A 6,508-nucleotide genomic window follows, 5' to 3' on the forward strand; every position below is an offset into this window, starting at 1 on the left:
CCCGGGCGGCGGAGATCCGCCGCGGGATACTGCAACGCCCATGGACGGGGGGCCAAACTCACAAAATGTTGGTCACGGTAAACATCACAAGTTAAATTACAAGCTCTTAGCAAGGTGGTATCGTACACCTGTTTGCTTGGCTAGAATGTACCCGGGATGTTCTGACAGGTGCTGGAGGTGTTTGGAGGCGGTGGGCACGTTCACACACATCTGGTGATCCTGCCCAGGTATTGCTGACAAAGACCTAATTGCAGGTTGAAATGTTGCTGCATTTTTTCTGTGTTATAGGAGAATAAAGTTCAATGGTAATTTTTGCACCGATTGATGCTACCACTCTACCTTCTTCCATCTGACGTTTTGGACATGGTCCTTGTCATTGTGCCCTTGTCATGGCTAGTAAAAGGGACATACTTAGGTTCTTTCTTCTGGCCATGTGGACAGTGATATCCCGACTTTGGAAATCCCGAGCCTCGCCAACTCGACTCAGTTGGGCGACAGCCCTAGATTGAATCAGCTACATAGAGGGACTCAGAGCTAAGGATGATGATAAATGGCTGGCATTCTATGCAACATGGGAGAGCTGAATGACGTTTCGCATGTCCTCAGCGTTTGAACGGTGGCTTGTAGATGGAGTTTTGCCAACTTAGAAGAGTAACAGAGTTTGTGGTGCTCGGGTCGGCTTGCGGTGCTTGTTTCGTGTTTCTTTGTTTCCTTTTCTCCCTCTTCTCTGTCTTCTTCTTCGTTCCTCCTTTTCTTTCCTGCTTTACCCCCCACTCCCTCCCACTTCACTAGGGGGCTTATGCATACCTCCCAACCCCCCTTTAACCTCTCTTTTTCCTTGTCCCTCTTTTCATAAAATGATCTCACCATGGAGATCTCCCCCCATGAAGATCAAAATTTGCACTAATTCATATAGGTTAATAACTAGAGATGAGCGAGCGTACTCGGCCACACCCCTTTTTCGCCCGAGTACCGCGATTTTCGAGTACTTCCGTACTCGGGCGAAAAGATTCGGGGGGCGCCGTGGGTGAGTGGGGGGTTGCAGCGGGGAGTGGGGGGGGAGAGGGAGAGAGACAGGGCTCCCCGCTGCTACCCCGCACGCCGCCACGCCCCCCGAATCTTTTCACCCGAGTACTGAAGTACTCAAAAATCGCGGTGCTTGATCAAGTAATTACTCGAAACGAGTACGTTCGCTCATCTCTATTAATAACGTATAGCAATTCGTTCACTTCTGTTTTCTCTGCCGCTCATAGAGCTTTTTTAGTTAGTTAAGCATTAACTAAACATGACATAGAGACTGTAGTAAAGAATTCTATTTAGAGTTCAGTTTATTACTGCAGATGGTTATCTTGTATTGGCATTGGATTTTCTTTTTATTTACTACAGTTATCTAATTTTGAGGCTCATGTCAGCCAACCTGTATGTATGTGAAGTTGAAAGTTTCTAATAAAAACATATTGACCATTAAAAGGCTAATGAGATCAGATGTGTTCTGTCACAGAATTGCACAGCGTATTGCGCATGCTCATGGCACACATCCCATGGACTTCTATAGGGGCCTTTGCTGCGCAATACGCATTAAGATAGAGCAGGACCTAACAGTTTTATTACACACACACACAAAGTAATGTACAGCTTTTGTGGGGGTGCTGCCAATCTCCCTAGTCCGGCTTCACATGTTTCTGCAGAAAAAATGTTGCTTTTTTTGCACGTGCATCGGCGCATTTTACTGTACTTCTTGTGTGCCCAAGCCATGTGCATTTACAAGTGCCCAAAAAAAAGCATCAATGCTCCCTGCTATTGAAATGGCGAAATGACAGTGCAGGAAATCCAAACATGGAAAAAAAACAACTATATAGCTCATGACCGACGGTGAGCCGCCGCGGACATACACAATACAAGTAAATAAGGTACGCAGAGTCGCCAGCCTTCTGCATACGGAATCCGTTCATCCCCTGTGTGCCCGGCCGTAGGCTGACATTTTTAAGTGGGCAGATAATTTGTTGTGACGTCAGCGCCATACAGCAGAGTTCTGAGAGAAGCTATCAGGCAGAAACTGAAGTTTGTAGTGTTGTAGTAGAGCCACGTTGCGACGATTTACTAAACTCCACAGGTTTATAGCATTGACCGTTTCTCAGCATATAATTATGTACAATATTCGCCAACTGTACAATGGCAGTAAGGTAGCCGGAGTGATCGAGGGAGGTGTTAGAGGTTAGCGGTTTACGTAAAATAGACCCTGCTGCATCCTAAATAAGGAATAAATGGCCTTCAGTCAATAGGAGGCTTCTGTGGCTGTGGATCCTATGGCGCCGGCCTCTGTGTACTCCCTCCTGAACGGATTGAGGCACTAGATGCTGTGCTGACTCCCTCATCCAGAGGACCGGGCCAGGCTTAAGACTCTATTGGTTACAGGCTTGCTTGTGACTCCAGCGGGAAGAAGGGCCTCTCCGGACCCCTTCCTCAAGACCACTCACCTGTACCAGACCTTCTCCACGCTCCGCTCTTTGTTCTGCTCCCTCTCCCTGGCTTTACCTCCTACATCTCTCTTTCTCTCTCTCTCTCTCTCTCTCTCTCTCTCTCTCTCACTGCGCATGTCTGCTCCTTTTGCTTTCCCTAGAAAACTCTCTAATTGCTCCACACTTTCTGTGCGGAACCATTTCTTCTCTTCCTGACCAATCATGAGCTCCATCTCTCTGTGACACCACTGTCTATCAGCCAATCCCAAAAACCTTCTTGTAGGGCAGACTGGCCAGTGAGAAATGGGTCTGCCAGCAACCAATAGCAAGGGTGTATTGTGCCCTGTTGCTATTCATATCTCTCTTCACCTAATGGACACTACGTTTAACCCATTGAGAGACGTAGGCGAATACTCGAACCACTTCACCAGAGTGACAGCTTTGTGTACTACCCTTCTGGGTCACCACAGATGTGAATGGAGCCTAAGAGAAATGCATGCACCATCCATTTCTATGAAGTCCAGGTGACTGCGACTAAATGATGGCTCCATAGCTGCTAAAAGTAGCTGTTACTTTCAATTCGTAAAAAATGAACAAGAAGCGATCAGAGGAAGAAAACAGCCCAAAGAATTATGGGGACAGCAGATTTTTCCGTAGCAGAGGCATGCTGTAGCAGAACATATTGCGTAAAACTGCTCTAGTGAACAGTCTCACACTAATTACATCCAACATGTTCTCTTGTTTTCTAAATGACGCATCCTTCAGAACTGTTCGTGATGATACAACTCATTTGCGAAGCACTTGACGACGAGAGCGAGCACGGTACTCCACAATCAATGCACTCGTTATCCTGCAGTGTAAGAGGAGCTCTGATTAAATCCCTCAATTATGAGGCACTCTCAGCAAGTTTACACATCTGTATAATGTCATCCTATGACTCGTTAATATTCACAGTAATGCTAATTAAATAATCGATCACATTAGAATACATTATAACGATCTCACTAGTAAGAGATGTCATACTGCATGTCCCACAGGGCTGAGGTGGAGCTCTGATATAACGTGCGGTCCACCGTGTAGTGGCAAACTTTAAACAGCTTACGCTCACACTATATAATCCTTTTTATATTAGTCTGCAGAACCTTTAATACTATATACAGAACAAGTGTTTCTACATTTTTAGGTCAAAAGCACATGGACATATGCAGAACTATGCAGTTGCGCATGGATCAGGTTTTTGGTATTTTTCGGGCCATTCAAATTCCGAGCCATAGCGTGAGAGTTAAAAAACAAAAACAGTCGAAAGATAGGTCCTGCCCTATCTTTCCCTCGCGTAGTATTAATGGGCGAGATTACCGCTAATGAAAACAAAACCATTGAGATCAATGGTTTTGTTTCGTCCCGTTAACAGGACTAAATCCCGCCCATCTGAAGAAGCCCTCAACTAGGTGGAAATTTTTTTCCCGCAGACTCCTTCTTATGCCAATTCGAGTCCACTGATCTCACCACCAAAATCATTCATCTTCATCCACACTGCTTGTATAATTCTGATATACAATATAAGTATACACCGATGTGTCAAAAGTCATGGGACAGGAACTAATACCATGTAGGATCCTCTCTAGCCCCAGGACGTACAGTAACTCAATGTGGCATCCATTCCACAAGGGGATGGGAAATGGCTGGAGAAATGTTAAGCCATGCTCTGTGTTATCGGTAGGTGCAGGATCTCGGGTGTGAATGAACCTCTCCACCTCATCCCATAAAGGCTTGATTAGGCTCATGTCAGGTGATTGTGCAGGCCACACCATTTGTAGGAACTCTCCCGAATATTCTGGACAACTCGAGCCTGATGCCACAATGCATTATCCTGCTTGCATATTCCATCATTGTGGGGATACATGAAGTCTGGAGCATACCAACTCCCCTGATCAAGTCCCCCGCCCCATAATACGCCTATCATCAAAATTTCTCGCCCCTGTACTTCCTGCACTTCCCACAGCCCGTATCACCTGCCCTGTACCCTATGTATCACCCCCTTTTGTTTCCAAAATGTTTTGGATACCAATTTTAGCCCTTTGTACTGTTTGAGCTCCCCTGTGCGTCAAAAGCGCTGCGGAATAAGGTGGCACTATAAAAATAAATAATATTATTAGATTTATTTATTATTAAGTCTATTAACCCCTTAGTAATCAAGCCTGTTTGCGCCTTAAAGACCAGGCCAAATTTTAGAAATCGGACATGTGTCTTTTTAACATAGAATAACTCTGTAAAGGTTTTGCACATCCAAGTGATTCTGACATTGTTTTTTCGTCACATGTTGTACTTCATTTAGGTCCAGCAAGAAATGATATGTTGGAGCAGCAAAACGGGGTGCCCAAATACCTTAATGTATAGAGTTAAAAGAATTCCATCTTTATTGAAGCCACGCCAAGTCCTTGACAAAGGCTGTGGCGGCAGCCAAAACGTTGGCATCAAGCCCTGGCGTGGCTTCAATACAGATGGAATTCTTTTAACTCTACACATTAAGGCAGTGTTCCCCAACTCCAGTCCTCAGGGACCGCCAACAGGTCATGTTTTCAGGATTTCCTCAGTATTGCACAGGTGATGTAATTATTGTCGGTGCCTCAGACATTACCACAGGTGTTCTTACTATAGGATATCCTGAAAACATGACCTGTTGGTGGTTCCTGAGGACTGGAGTTGGGGACCCCTGCATTAAGGTATTTGGGCACCCTGTTTTGTGGCTCCAACATAACATTTCTTGCTGGACTTTATAGGAGTCACGGATCCAGACTCCCACCGTGAGCTGGCAATACACACCAAAAGGAGCCTCCCTTACGTGATAAAGTACGCACAAGTGCTGTTGCGTTTGCGTTATTTGGTACTTCATTTAGGTGGTAAAAATAGTCCGATAGAATTTGTGTATATTTATTAAAAGCACCAAAATTGGGAACATTTTGAAAACATTGTTATTTTTTCACATTTTCAACTGCTATATCAAATATGTGTTTACTTTATTCTGGATGCACATTTGAAAAACTTTAGTTTTTTTTAACCATTTAGGAGACATTAATTATCAGCATTTTGAGGAGCACTTTGTTTTCTTACTCCAAGCCAAGATTGCAAAGGTTCATAGGTGTCAGAATGATAGATAGATACCCCTACAAATGATCCCATTTTAAAAACTACACCCCTTAATGTATTTACTGAGGGGTGTCATGAGCACTTTGACCCCATAGTCTTTTTTCAGGAGTTAATGCAATTTAAAAAAAAATAAAAATTTCATATTTTTGCAAATATGTCATTTTAAAGGCAGGTTTCTTTTTATAGTGCATATGAAAATGAGGCTTTTACTACCCAAAATGCATCCCCCTGTTTCTCCTGTGTTCAGAAACATACCCATTGTGGCCCTGATCTTCTGTCCGTATGTACAACGGGGACCAAACCGAAAGGAGCAGCCATTGGCTTTCAGAACAGACATTTTGCATGATGGTGTTTCAGGCCCCATTGCCCACTTGTAGAGCCCTTGAGCAGCTAAAACGACAGAGGACCCCCACAAATGACCCCATTTTGAAAACTAGACTCCTTAGCAAATTCCTCTAGGGGTGTACTGCATATTTTAACCCCACAGTTTTTGAATTACGTAATTCCCACGCGCTAATGTGTGCAGAATTGTGTAATCCAGTGCATTTGCTTGATCCGCGAATTACCACGGGGCAAACACATGCGGAATCCGCAATTTCTGTCTGGTCATGCGAGACTGGCCTAATGGTAGATCGCTACCTTTTTATCATGTGACCGGGGACCACTCAACAAGGCCACTGGTCACTGATCCAGGCTCTCGGCAACCTTTGCTAGCCAGAAAATTTTTAATTTCCCAGGCCCTCCCCAGCTTCTGCGCTTACATCCGCCATTTTAGTGAAGGGCACATGCGCTGAACCTGGAGAAAGGTCCGCAGATAAAGATTCCTTTGGGGGACATTGGCGGAGGCCTTAGGTAAGTAATTTCACATCCCCTCGCGGATCAGATACGTGACTGGAGGTAAA

Source organism: Eleutherodactylus coqui, chromosome 7 (assembly GCF_035609145.1).
Source record: "Eleutherodactylus coqui strain aEleCoq1 chromosome 7, aEleCoq1.hap1, whole genome shotgun sequence".
Lineage (NCBI taxonomy): Eukaryota > Metazoa > Chordata > Amphibia > Anura > Eleutherodactylidae > Eleutherodactylus > Eleutherodactylus coqui.